This window comes from Fukomys damarensis, unplaced genomic scaffold (genome assembly GCF_012274545.1).
Source record: "Fukomys damarensis isolate Sample0158 unplaced genomic scaffold, DMR_v1.0_HiC HiC_scaffold_35, whole genome shotgun sequence".
Taxonomy (NCBI): domain Eukaryota; kingdom Metazoa; phylum Chordata; class Mammalia; order Rodentia; family Bathyergidae; genus Fukomys; species Fukomys damarensis.
Window position 1 is genome coordinate 22,277,059 of NW_022900947.1, and position 15,755 is coordinate 22,292,813.

The 15,755-nt window shown below is 35.3% G+C and overlaps 1 pseudogene; it reads right to left on the minus strand.

The window, feature by feature from the left end:
- Positions 1-947: 947 nt before the first annotated feature.
- On the minus strand, positions 948-2,086 carry LOC104851294 (annotated as a pseudogene).
- Positions 2,087-15,755: the final 13,669 nt, after the last annotated feature.

Consider the following 15,755-nt stretch of genomic DNA (forward strand, 5'->3'; position numbering starts at 1 on the left):
ACCCTTGGCTTCCAGGTAAAAGAGCACTAAGGTTTCTGTGAAGTTGGTTTCTTCTGTTCGAGTTGCACAACCATCCTCGGAAATTCCTAGCTGTCTGCCTCCCAAATCTGTAATCGTAACTCTGGGCATGTCTATGCAGTTAATTCGCCTTCACAATCCACAGCATTTTTCAAACAGAATTATACAGCTGCATTCTTTAAATGCCAGTCATAAAACCACCACTAAAAAAATAAATAAAACAAACTAGTTGGAGTTCACATATATATGTGTGTGTGTCTTTTCTTTTTTCCTGTACGAAGGGTGGAGCCCAGGGTCTTGTGCATGGTGCAACCCCACTGGGCCGCACCCCACCAATCCTTTTCTAAAGGTGTCATTTACTCCGTTGAAAACATGCTTAGCACTGCCTTGAAAAGCCCTTAGTGGAACCTTGTACAGCATTCTGTAATTTCATATTTCTTTCCATTGTTGTTGGGTTCTTAAACTACCCTGTAGCAATCACCTTCTTCCTGCACTCCTGCCCCAAATGGGTATACCAGACACAGAGAAAAGCATTTTTAATTCAGTGAACACCAAAATAATAATCTAACCCGTTCAGACATGAAGCAGCTTCTCGTCTTCTTTCCCCAACAATTTTAATTATCTGCAAAATGGTGAGATATGGGGAATCAATTTAAAACCCACCATGTTTCAAGTTAAACTCTGAAGGATCTGCACAGATATAGCATGACTTTAAATTCATACCAGCATTCATTTTTCTATATTTTCTTTACACATCCCAAATAAGCTTCCAGGAACACAGCATGTAGGAAGTGACTTTAAAAGTTTTATTTTATACTGTGATGTTCTATTGAATTCCCACTTTCTCAGGTTTTACTGATTAGCTCAATGTCATACAGTTGCTCCACGATGCAAGCGTATGGACACAAAGCACTTCAGATACAAAACTCTTAGTTTTGTGTCACAGATAAATTTGGATAAAACCTTAAGCCTTCCACTGAGTAATCAGCAAAGATGGCCCATCTTTCCTGCAAGCAGCAACCTTTCTTTGGCCAGGAGAACAGACATTCCCACAAGTTTAGCAAACTCTTCTGATGTTAGGGATCCTTTTTCTGAAACTGCCTCCAGGGCTGAGGCCACCATTTCCTCTTCCTCCTAGACCGAAACTCAATATCCATGACTCCATTGTCAAACACCTGGATCCTTAGAGGTAAGTTCAGTACCTCCAGCATCTTGAGCGTTCACTAAATCTTCCGGTGAGAGCAGATCCACTCCTCAAGCCCCGTTTACTAAACAGTACACCTCTGTGAGGCACATTATTCCCCCTCGCTCCTCTGAAGCCTCCTGTAATAGTCCAGCCAGCTGTTTGCCAGGTGCATATGGTTCTGTGTGCCTGAGCCATAGGTTTCTCTGGTAACCAGGTCAGCAATTCCCATATTCAGCAAGTAGGACTTAAATCTGAGAGTCCCATCTTCTGTAATGTCACCTTGCTTTCCTTTAATTTTATTAGCAACTGATTTTGATAAATCCACCATTTACTTAGCCTTGATCACGAACTTGCCTCAGAAATATTTTTGTCAGTTTCTTTTCTTTATTCTTGCATTTTCCTTTCAATGCCTACAATTCCAACAGCCCCAACTCTTTCTAGCTGAGGTCCTCTGCTTGTTTGCAGTGACTGGGAAACTGAAATATTCTCCCATCTTCTCTGTGTCATTTTCTCTGACAAACGCCTATAAAACTCAGTCTGGCCATGTTCTTTGAAGGTTTGTTTGATGTAAGAGTTCTTCCTACCCTGGAATGGGCCAGGTCCTTTGTTAGGAGGAGCCGGGGGCGCATGAGCCACTATTCTGGCACTCTTCCCAATTCCAGCTGCCTGCTCCTCTGCGAACACAATTTGGGGCAAAGGACTGGCCATGCGTCACTCATGATTTTTCTGATCTCGCCACATCAGTCGGTGTGTACTGAGGAGGATCCCAGGAACAAATTTTATCTTCTCCTCACCAACGTAGATGCGCACCCCGCGATGCTGGATCACCAGGGTTTCCTTGAACTCCAGGAAGCCGCTGGTCCACACGATGGGCCTCCACCTCTCTACCCAGCCCGCGCTCTGGCCTCGAGCCTGCGGCACCCCCTGGCGGCGGACTGGAGCAACATGAAGTAATTTTAAAGTGCTTAATAAATAATTAGTGTAATCATTGTCTAAATCTAGCTCCACAATGATATACACTCATAGAAAAAAAAAAGTTTTGTAGAAGGATAGTGTTTCCCCTTATGAAAATAAATCAAGCAGTGATTCTATATTAACATAATTCATTGAAGCCAAAGAGAAGATTATATTTATATTCTAAAAAATAATACATTGAAGAAGAAATCAAAAGACTAATGACTGTCATGACTTCTATCTCGGTGTCCTCACGCTCTCAAATCCCCACCTATGGATAGGGATTTTCAGAGCTGGCTTTAAACAGAGTGTGATGCTGGGATTAATGGTGTGATGATCGGATTAAGGGTGCCACACCAGGCTGTCGGTAACAACACCAAAGTGTGGGTAGTTTGGATGAAATACGGTAGCCTTGGTTGCTGCTGCTGCGGCTTGCTAATTAATTGCTGCTGCCTTCTGCCTGACCTGCTATGCCATGGACTGTTTCTCTTCTGGGACCCCCTTCTACCATGCCACCCTGCCTCGGAGCCAGACAACTATGGGCTGAAACCTCTACAGTCTTGGAGATAAATGAACTCTCCCCACCTTAAATTTGAGCATTGAGTATTTATTCTCAGCAATTAAAAATTTGCTGCCAGAAAAAAAAAGGGGGGAGGGAATTTAGCTCACCTGTTTGGTGGCCTGCCTTGCAAGCGCAAGGACCCGAGTTCAATCCAGGCACCAGAATTTTTTTTTTCTTTCTGCCAGAAAGGACAAAATTTGCTACCAGAGAAGTGGGGTGGCTGGGATGGCTGTACCTGGCCACATGGCTTAAGTGCCTTTGGATTTCATTTGTTGGGAGAGTTTGGAAAAGTGCAGAGATACCAGCTAATGAAGGAGAGCTGGAGTGCACTAGGCAGTACCTGATTAGTGATTCTGGTCAGAGCTCAGAAGACCAAATGCTGATAGAAATTATGCCAGTAATGCCCAAGTTCAGAAAGTTTCTGCAGAGAAGGACTAATTCTGTTGTTGAACTGCGAACGATATATCCTGTGCCTTGGCAGGAAGTTTGTTTGCATTTTGCTCCTGATCAGAGACTGCTTGAGACTAAGAGCGGCAGACTAATTCATCTAACTGAATAAATTTCAAGGCAGTCTAAAGTTGAGGACGTGGCATGGCTGCTACTGGGGGCTTTTAATCAGATATATATTAAGTATCAGGAGCAAAAAGCCCAGTACAATGTTTCATATCATTGAATTTGCATAGAAAGGAAGCTCCAGTAAAATTGTGGCCTGCAAAGATGGAAAAGAGGAGAAATTGGTAGCTGAAAGAAAAAAAATATTTCAGAAGATGACAGAAAAGTTGGCCTGGGCACAAAGCAAGAACCAACAGGACTCCAGCCTTTGCAGTCGCAGAGTTGCAAAGGTGAAAGACTTTATCTTGAGAAGAGAGTCACAGAAGGAAACCCAGAATGGTGGCAGACTAGAAAATGTGTTCCTCAAACTGGGCTCAGAGTGCTCAGTGATCCAGGCACTCAACTTCCATAGAAAAGAGAAAAGAATCCTGGCTACTGCTCCAACTGGGGACAGTTACTGGTGTCATCCACTTGTTGCTGATTTTAGGTGCATGCAGGATGCAAGGGTTGTGGGGATCAAGAAGATTTCCACCCGGACATTGGAAGACTTTGGAAGCCAGGCAGGGAGCTCTTGAGAAGACCTTGTGTGAAGCTGTGATTAGACAGATAAATATAGAGATGGATTCAATGATTATTAACTGCCTCACACCTCAACAGGAGCTGAAAAGTCCTACAATCTGCCATGTAAGAGGGAGAAATCCCAGAAAGCTGTTGGGGTAATTGAAATTGGCATTTAGAACATAAACACCTGAGGATGAGTCCACAGTTTAAATACCAATCTGAAGGCCAGTTCTCTAAATGAGGAGTCCCAGGTAAGTAGTCAGGCAGGAAACACAATAAGTAGCATTCTGTTCTCAGTGAAATGGGTAGGGGAGAGCAATCTAATTTACTGAGTCCATTAGTGTAGGGGAAGGCAATACACTGAGTTCACTGATTCAAATGCTGACCCTTTGCAGTACTGAGAGTTAATGTTCCACCTTGGTACCCCATGGCCAATCAAGTTGATACAAAGTTGACCATCACGAACACTTTTCCACATTGTACATTACTGGATCACCCAAATTTAATCACTTATAATTTTAATCTGATTAGGATTTGATCAATATACATATTAATAATGAAATTATTTAATCACACATTTCTTAGATAATAGTAATTTGAATATTTATTAAATCTGTTCTGTTTTCTGATAAATTTGTCTGCAGTTCATTCTATCTTATTGGCAGATCTTTTTTAAAGCTCAAACCCAGTTTTTATTTTCATAAACTCTCTGTATCAATTTACCTATTTTTATGAAGTTGTTTCTTTCCCATTCCTTTTTTGCTTATGCAAGAAAGATGTGCTAGAAATTGTTCATCCTCTAAGTTATTTAAATTCACATCTTATATCATCTTTCTTGAAAAAAAATCAGACATCAACTGGAAAATTTCTGGATCAGTTCTGTTATCAAATTAAAGATCTATGTACCCATCTTCCTCTGGTTACCTCCTTGAAGATTTCTCTTTTCATTTGGAACACACGATGGAGCACATTAGTTTTCTTTTTCTAGAGTCTCTCCCATTTCATTTGTCCCTACTGGATAGCTGGTGAAGAAACTGGTAATCAAACCTGAACTATATTAAATTTCCTAGACACCTTGTCCTATATTATAATACCAACACCCAATGAATTATTCAGTAAACTTTGCTAATGGAAAATATATACAATTCCTCTGAATTTACTTGTCAATGACTTAGTGAAGGAACTTCTTGTTTGTTTATAAAAATTGAAATAGTATCCATCCAGATTGTCTTACTTTCTGTTTTATCTCCTTCCAATTTATCAGTCAACTACCTCCCAAAATGATCCTTTTAATTTGCAAGTTTGATGATCAGAACATTGCTCACAAATCTCAAACTTTATATGTTAAAGAAACACTTGGAAAGCTTATTAAAATTAAATACTCAATGAATTTCCTTCAAAGTCTTCTGAAGTCTTTGGATTAAATATATTATTAAACATTGCATTTATATAAATAACAAATGTAATATAAACATAAATATAATAAGTATTTTGTACATGAATTGTTTAAATATGTACTTATTAACTAACACGCAGGATGTATATGTCGTATAAAGATGCCCCTTGAATTATCCCAGTGAACTCAGTGAAAATATAGTGAATCAAAAGGTATTTAAAAGGCTGGAAAGAGTTCTATGGTAGAGCACTTGCCTAACTTGTGTAGCCCTGGGTGGATCTATGAGACTGAAAAATATATATTTAGTATAATTCAAGTACTGAATATGGTAGCTGGGCAACATGGCACACTGTAGATTTTTCATTTGTTTACTTCATCTTTGTGGAGTTTGACTGGAATCTGTGTCTGGCCCTGCTATCCAGCATCTCCACTGAGAATATCACATATCACAAACCCAAGATAAGATGGAAGATCAAACTACAAAATATAGCCACTTCTGGATGTCTTTCACCATGATTTTGTCAAAAACACATTAAGTCAAATTCTCACAACTCAAGGGTTTTCTCTACATTATATAAGTTGTAAGTATATTTTTTTCAAAAAACTCATATAGTTAGCCATAATAAATATCTTATATTTTGGAAGCTTCTTTATTTTTATTGGAGACTATTATTACACCTATACAGTTATCTACTTTAATGTATTCAATTTTAATATATTTTGAATAATTGGACTTTCACTATAATTTTTTGAATGGCTTTCTCAATCAAATATATATTTAAAATTCAATCAAACAGATGTATATTGTTATTCATTTTCTTACTAAATTTTTGTCCTGTGAAACAACAACTTATTTGCTTCTCCAATAGAAACTGCTGCATCTACTTACTTCTTTTAAAATTATCGTAAATATTTATTGCCAGTTCGTTGTTGATGTTCACATGAAAAGTGCATCTAAATGTACATTCCCACAGGTGGACTCCTTGTGATAAAAAGTGTATAGTTTTCAGCTTTATGGCTTTACAACAAATGCCAGAGTACTTTGCTAAAGAGCTATAATAGAATGAAGCTACTATTTATTTACAACCTATCTTAAGATTTAGTTTCTCTCTCTCTCTCTCTCTCTCTCTCTCTCTCTCCCCCCCAAAATATAATACATTCCCTTAGAATGCATAATAGATCAGTAATGAAGAGAGATATTTAACTATATCTAAGGTATTTGAAATATAAAATTAGTTTCCACTTCTATACTCTTCTTGTTTCTCTCACTGTCAACTTTGTAAATACTATAAAAGTACTTCAAGTCATTTCTAACACATGAGCAAATCATTGTTAATAATATTGTTATCTCAAAAAATATTGACATACTAGCATTTGTCACAACATAATGGACATTTTTCAAATTAGATAAATATTATCTTGTTCTACTATAAAGCTTTGATCTAAAATAGATGAATTTAAAGCATATAAATGTGTTGTAAAAATTTAAAGAACCAGGAGGCAATAATTCAGGGCAACGGAAATTAGTCATTCTGTCATATAAATTAAAAAAATTTAAAATGCTGACCTACAAAAGCCAACATTTCACATAAGTATAAAAATATTTTTCTTAAAATACTGGAATTTGGTCAGTCAGATCTGCCTAATTTGAATAATCACATATTTTTTATGTTGAATTTCTTCTGAATAGAATGTAAAGTCCACATGGGTATAATAAATCTTCTTTGATTTCTTTTCCTTTTTTCTGTATCACAGGAGTCTTTAGCATATAGCAGGTGCATAATAAATGTTTAGTGAATAAATAAATCATGCAGTAATCATCTTTTTTCTTTACTATTATTTTACTGTAGATCTCTTTAAAGAAACACAGATTTCTTATTTTTTTTTAAATCTAGTTTTCTGCAGTTGAAGTTAGGCAAACTGTGTAGTCCTCTTAGACTTTTGTGCTAGTATTTGTGTTTCTCCCTGTGGCAAATGAAAATGTTCAAACTCTTTTCAAGATTTTTAAATGACAAGTATTTAAATACTCTCACCACTGTGAGTGTATTTTTGCCTGTTTTCCAATGTGTTCCAATGCATGAACAGCTTAATTGTTTGACATTTGCCAAGTACAGCATAAAAAAAAAAGTTTCCTATGATTTCACTCATGTCTGTAGACACAGTCTCTGATAGTTCATGCTTGTAGCTGCTTAGCACATTTTGACATTGGTATCAATGAAAACCATGAATTTGATTCACACCGACAAACAGGACATGTATAAGACATTTACATTATAAATATGCAAAGATTAGACAAAAAAACCTGAAGAACAATTTACACATTTCCTTAAAGGCATAGAATGCATTGAATAGTTTTAAACAGAGGAGAATTTTGTCAGAGAAATGCAAATTTAACATTTTCCTCAGTGATGTAGACAAGTGACAGAACATAGAAATTATCTTTGCATTTCATCTTATTTTATTATCTCAAGCTATTTAAAGGAGAAATTTCCAAACTTTGTGACTGCTACAAAATGTCTTTTTGTTTCAAAACTACATGTGAAACATTTTATTGCATCCCTGATGGCAAATTACTGGAAATGTTCCTATAATGCATGAAAGTTGGTCCTTTTTGAGGAACTTGCAATTCCAAAAGACCCTGCATTCATTTCCTTCACATATTTGTCTTGGAAAGTACATACCTCTATTTTTATCCTTTATAGCAAAAAAGCATAATTAATCCATATATTTTTCTTAGCTTCAATAAATTATCCCCCCCTCCTTTTGAAACTTCACCTTCTTCTACTTGCTTCAAAAATTTTAATATCAAACTCAGATATTGTGTCACATTTTACATAGGAAACTGTTATCTGCAACCAAATTAAAAGGCATTTGTGTACTTTAAAGTTGATATCTTAATGAGACTGATCAGTGAATACGAAACTGTATTTGCCTAGATAATTATCACACAACTACGTTTCAAAATTATCAGTGTGTTTCTTTCAATGTGAAGCTTCTCTACTCTGTGAAGGAAATTATCTCACTGATTATTTTAAAGGTACATTAATGTAGAGCAAGGTTTTTGTTTCATAAAGAATCCTCTATGCATTGCAAATCAAATGAATTTGCAGTGAATGGAATCTAAGTAAAATATTTAATGTTCATTTTATATTATTTACTATTATTCAGAGATTAATGTGTATTATTTTGATATTTTGGAAGGTTGGAAGAATAATGAAAGAGACAATTCTGTTCAAATTCATATATAAATTGTAACATATTCACTATATTTTGAAAATTACTATTTTCAAACCAAAAAATTATCTTGGAAATCTTGCATATACTAATTGTAAGATGAAACAAACAGTTACTTAATAATCCATGTGATAAAATAACTGATAAAAGAGTGCATGGTCTATCTCATTTAACATTCAGAAAAAACTCTAAATCCATACTATTATTTATATCTTGTAAGTATAAACACTGAAGTGCAAAAAAGCTTACACAGCCGGCAATTCAGCTTAATAGCACTGTGCCTGCCAGGAAAGTGCAAGGTCCTGAGTTCTATCCCTGGTATCACAAAAGGTTAAGTAATAAGCAAGTCCCATGACATATACTGGGAATCTTTAATTAAAATGAAATTCCTAACAATAACAATCATAGAAAATAAATAGTACTGATTGAAACATTGACTAATGAGCATGAAATATTTACTGTGAGCAAACACAGGGTAATTGAACCTAATGCATTCTCTAAGTTAATTCATATTATATCCTTTTTCAATGAGAATAAACAGTAGAAATGAAGCCAATTATTTGTGTGCAACTAATTTATTAAGGAAGGAACTGCTACCAGTTAACCAATAAAAGGTTTGGTTATGTACAAAGTAATAGACAAGATGAAAATTCCAAACAAATATTCCATTTAAGGCAACATCCTGCATTCATCCTGAGCTGCAGGTTAGAAGTGGATGGGATATCATGACAGGCAATTCTAGTTTTCAACACAGGTGTGCACAGCAGCTCTAGTCCTTGAGCAAATGCAACAGGTGACAATTTCTTGTGTTACAAGGTGAATGAAAAGCTCAGAAAAGCAATAGTAATTGTAAAGAAATAGGAATAATAAAAGAATGTGAGAGGTTTAAGCAAGGACAGCAATATCTGTGTGACAGTCCTCATTGTTCTTCTGACCTGCAGATTCAAATGTGGAAATCTCAACCCTCAATGTAAATCCAGCTGGAGATTTATCTTAATGTAGCTAAATAAAGTTAAATGAGGTCATAATAGTGGGCCCTCACCCAGCAGGACTGGAGTCATTATAAAAGAAGGAGACACCAAGTGTGAATGGAAGTGCAATGCAAGAACCCAGAGGAAAGGAGTCAACAGCAAGCTAAAGAAAGTGGCTTCAGGGGAAATCAGTCTTTTCAGCACTTTGATCTTAACTTTCCATCAGAACCATGAGAAAGTAGATTTCTGTTACTTGGAATACCCACCCTGGATATGAGCTCTGGCAGCCTTGGTATACTCAGAGTTTGTTACCACATCATCATCATCATCATCATCATCATCATCAACATCATCCTCATCATCATCATCATCATCATCATCATCATCATCATCATCGTTGTCATCATCAGCTTCAATTCTACTTGAAGAAAATCACTCTCAGAATTTATCCAAGTCATTTAATCAAGATAATACAATCAAAAGAACATAAAACCAGTATCACAATTTATACTGTGTCCTAAAAGTTTTGATCTATTAATATTTATGCATAAATATTTTACACATATTTTAACTTTAAGTATTTATAAACATTCTTCTTAAAATTTTGCTTTATATGTTGAGGAGTGCAATCTGTGATTTTTTTAAACAAATGATTGTAAAGTGTAATAGAAAATCTGGAAAAGAGTATTTAGATGGATGAGTGTTCTCCAAAAATACCTACAATCTAATTATAAAAGATGCTAGCATCTGAAGAGGATAGTGATTCCATTAAGAAAGAAAGATGGTTCTGTTCCTCTTTTGTAACCTACCCCATGTACAGGGTCTCGAGACATAAGAAGCTATGACCTTAGAGTGTTACTTTGAGGCACATTGCATAATCACATGACATAATTAAACCTAATCAATTTCCATCATGGTTTGAATTGAAAAAAATAGCATTAAGAGGAAGAGACTTGCAGTATAGACTGTGCAGAACATCTAGGTAAAAGAAAAGAAGAAATTAAAGGAAGAGAAAGAAAGAAAGAAAGAGAAAGAAAGAAAAAGAAGAAATGAAAGGAAGAGAAAGAAAAGGAAAGGTGGGAAAGTGAAAGTAAGGGAAGGGTGGGAGAGAAGAAAAGGAAATAAGGGAAAGGAAGGAGAAGAGTGGAAGTAGACAAAGTGAAGGAACGATAGAAAGGTAGGCTAGAATGCAGGAAATAATATATTTCTGTAATTTCTAACATCTTACCATCACATAAATACCAGGCCATGCATAATAATTCATCATTACATTGCCCTTTTTATTCCAGTTAGAAGTTTTAAATTTTAAATTGATAAGATTTCTATGGCAAATTGTTTCATTTCTGTCTACTCTAGTTGTTTTGATATTTTCCTATATTGTTTGTTTTTTGTTTTTTTGTCAGGTTATTCCTCAGTGATGTTTTAAAATGTCCTCTATCATTTATGTTTTAAAAATCACTGTTGAGATCATTAAGTTGAAAATATGGGAGCAGATTTTGTGTCCATTACCTATATCTGTATCTTATATCCATGTTGATAGTCAGTACAATCCTCAGCTTTTATGTTATGTAATTGTGTGTATATTATATTAAACTTTTAAAGATGTGGTATTTTTGTCACAAAAATAGAAAATTCATAAATAGGCTTGTAAAATACAAGTAATGTTTATTTACATGGATGCCAAATCAAGATTACTCAAAGAAAAAAATCTGAAATACAGAAGTTCATGTTTTATTCCTGATCAATTTAGTTAATTTTCTCAACAAGTAGTTTTTAGAATTTAACTGAAATTTCCAAATACAATAAGTAAATGCATAGAGTTGTTAAAACTAGTATATGTTGTGTAAGGGTTTTAATTTCTTGAATAAACTGGTTAAGTGGGTAGCTAAAATCTGTCACTCATTATTAAAACATTTAACCTCCCCAAGCTTAATTTAAAAAAAGAAAAACAATTGCAGCAATTCAACTTGTTACCAAAGTCATAGAATAATGTGAAGAATAATACCTAGATTAAACACAGGGTCATATAATAAACTTCACATAGTGGCTGACAGAAGTTGAGCATTCTGATGGCCTCTAAAATTAAAGACTTTTAACATCCATTTATGTTATAAAAGGAATATGGTATAGAATAGAGTGCAATAAAATACATTGAGAATAAAATCTTATAGTTCTTATCTGTGGGATACCACTTCTGATTATACTCAAAGCTGAGAAAATGTAAATGTACCTGAGAAGGACAGGTCTTCACTCTCAAAGACACACATACAAAGGGCCAGTTATAGATGAATGATTTAACACACTTTACCATACATGCGCAGCATGGACAAGGTCATGCAGCAGGTGTTTTGCCTCTCCATGTCCTGGTAAACTGATAAGGCACTTTAAATACTGTGAACTAAAGAATACTGTAGCTATTTTGCTGTTTTTGTTAAAGAATAAAGACATGCAGCCCTTGAGCTCTGGAGCTGCAACTTCAATTCTGCTCTGCTCTGATGCTGCTCTGACACCCTGATGTTTCCCTGATGCTAATGATTCACTCTCGCCATCTTCTTCTTATTGGGTAATTAACTCACTCACAGGGATTATATGAACCAAACAGATCCCTCTCCAGGTAACCCTGGGGAGGCTCCACCTTGATTGACAATATCATAATGGTGAAAGGCTACAAGTTTTCACTTTAACATCAGAAGCAAGGCAAGAAAGCTACTCTCAACACTTGTATTCATTACTAAATATCTAAATACAGAAACAATGGAAGTAGGAGAAGAAAAAGAAAGTCATTTAGATGAGAAAGAAGAAATATAACTGTTCCTATTTGTAAATGAAATGAGAATGTAAACATAAAATCTCCCCAAAATTAATCAAGCAAAATACATCACTACAACTAATATATGAAGTCAAATTTGTAAGACACATGATCAAGACAAGATAATCAACTGTTTTTCATATACAAGTAACAAAAGTAGAAAGTTTTAGAACACAATGTGACTAGCAATTACTTTATAGAAAATTAACATTTGTTAAAAAATTTAACAAAATATTCACGATAAAATTTATAAAATGCTAATAAAAGATATTCTAAATAATTGAATAGAAATACAGTAATCATAGATTGAACAAATAAACATCCTTAATTTTCCATACATTTATTTTTAATTTTTATGTAATTCTATGAAAAACAGATAAAGTTTTTTTTTTCTTTTTACTTAAAGTTATTATAAAATTTATAAGAAAAATCACAGGCCATAAAATAGTTGAAATAACCTTTCCAAAGAAATTTAACATGGAATGAATCACTCTACTTGATATTGTATTACTACAAACCTATAATAGTTAATGTAATGTGATATCAGTGAAATAGAGACACAGAATTTAAGAGTAGAAAAAATAGGAAAGAGGGAAGACCAGTAGGAGGCAGATCTGCTTGGAGCTGGCCTACAGCTCTTGCCACAGCAGCCTGACATCGATACCAGACCAATAGGAGGCAGATTTCTGAAGGTGCCTGCAGGCCCACCACAGCCCAGCCCCTCACTCCATATGCACTGCTGGCCTCCTGGCTGTGCTGATACCTAGATTCACACCACAGAAGCATGGGGGGGTCATAAAGGCCATCGTTCTAAGCTCTAGCTTTAATTTCAATTGAATTCACACAGTTACAGGTGACAGCTTAATAGCTATCACAGATTGTCATTTACTAAGCTGTGCTGGGTGCAACTGTGTTTCAAATTGTATCATTTGGGTTATGATGTGATTCATCTAATCAGTTGTCCTTCCTGGTATAGTGAAAAACAGATGGGCTCAGAGTCATTAGAGACTCAAAACCTAAAGACAAGCTATAACAGGAAGATCGAAGTATTAACCCAGATATCAAACCAAGGACAGTACCAACAACAAAAATAGAAATGGGAAGATATTCAACAAGTCTCAAGCACAAACATAGACTTCCAGTTTACCAAGGGCAAATTCTAGGGGAAATGAGGTGGAAAGGTCTGATAATCAACCACCTGGACACTCTGAACTGATAGCACAGGAAGCAACAAAACAGATGAATGAGGCTCCAGAAAAGTTCAAAACAGAAATAATTTCCCAGATAACTGTAGAGATGCTGAGCAGAATGAAAGACATGATTAGAGACTCTGGAAGAGAAATAAATAAAGAAATACATGAGCTCAGGACCATGAATGCTCAGCATAGGAAAGAAAAGGAAACCATGAAATCCCAACATATGAAAGGAATGGAATACGTGAAACAGATTCAAACAGATATTCAGGAGATTAAAAACTCTATCCAGGGCCGGGGATTTAGCTCACCAGTTCGGTGGACTGCCTTGCAAGTGCAAGGATCCGAGTTCAATGACCAGTACACACACACACACACACACACACACAAACCCTCTATCCAAAGTTTACATAACAGGCTGAGCCAATCTGAAGGCAGGATATCAAATACGGAAAACAGGATGGAGATCAGTAACCATGAAAAGAAGGATCTCTTAAAAATAGTAAGGGAACATGAGACATCAATCCGACAGCTCCTAGATGATACAAAGAAGAATAATATGAGACTGATAGGAGTCCATGAAAAAGCAGAAGGATGTACAAATGACATTAAAAAAAAAAACTGTTCACCAAATTAATGACAGAAAACTTCCCAAACATAACAAAAGAATTTGACAATACAGATAAGTGAGGCATATAGGACTGCAATTAGCCATGATTAAAAAAAAAATCTACACAAATACATAAAATAATCAAGATCCCAGAAACCCAACAGAAGAATAAAACATTACAAGCACTGAGAAAAGAAACAAATCACCTGAAAAAGAAAGCCTGTCTGAATCACAGCAAACTTTTCAACACAAACCCTCAAGTCAAGGAGAGCTTGGAGTGAGGTATTTCAAGCTCTAAAAGAAAACAACCTCCAACCTACACTGATGTATCCTGAAAAATCAACTTTCAAAATTGATGGGGGAAACAAGATACTTTCATGACAAAGAAAACCTGAGAAACTTCATGAAACAGCACTCCAAACAATTCTAAATAATATCTTAGAAAAAGACAATGAAGATTACAACTCCATGAGGCCCATAAGAGAAAATCCAGCAGGCAAGACAAGAAATTAAAGGGATAGAAGGTAAAGTTTAAAAGAAACAAGAGGATAATAGCACGATGTTGATAAGTCAACATATATCAGTTATAATCATCAACGTTAATGGTCTCATTCACCAACCAAAAGAAATTGACTATCAAAATAGATTAAAAAGCAAAATTGAGCAATATGATGTATACAAGAAACACACCTACTTAAAAAAAAAACAAACAAACTCATAGGCTGAAGGTAAAAGGAAGGAAAACAGTTCTCCATGTGACAGGAAGCTGGAAAAAAGCAGCGGTAGCTGTTTATTTGTAGACAAAGTAAATTTCAAAGCAAAACTAGTTAAGAGAGACAAAGAAGGTCACTACATCCTTGTAAAGGGAACAATGCAAGAGGAAAAGATGGCAATCATAAATAGATATGCACCAAATACTAATGTCCCCAATTATACAAAACAAATATTAAGGGACTTTAGAAACAAAACAAACACTAATACCATTATAGTAGGGGACATAAATACTCCACTGTCACAAATAGGTCATCTAGACACACACACACACACACACACACACACACACACGCACAAAGTACTAGAACTGAACCAACCTTTTGAACAAATGCACTTAAAAGACATCTACAGAGTATTCCACCCCACAAAATCAGAATATGCATTCTTTTTGGCTGCACAAGGGTCATTTTCCAAAATAGACCACACACTAGGTCATAGAACATGTTTAAGTAATTGTAAAGGAGTTTAAACTGCCCCATATATATTATCAGACCATAATGTAATTAAACTGGAGATCAATAACAAAAGAAACCTCAAGACTTCACAAACACATAGAAATTGAATAACACTTCTGAACAACCAATGGGTCACAGAGGAAATTAAAGAAGAAATTAGTCAGTTTTATAAACAAATGATAATTCCAATACAACATACAGGAATCTATGGGACACAATGAAAACAGTTCTACAGTGCGAAGTTCATAGCAGTGAATGCCCACATTAGGAAAACAGACAGAGCTCAAATAAACAACATAGTGCTTAATTTTAAGTTTCTAGAAAAAGAAGAGCAAGACAAAACCAAAGCTCACACAAGGGAGGAAATTATAAAGACTAAAGCAGAAATCATTGCAATGGAGATTAAGAGAATGATACACAAAAAAATCAATGATTCGAAGAGTTGGTTTTTCAAAAGAATAAATAAAATTGAAAATTGAA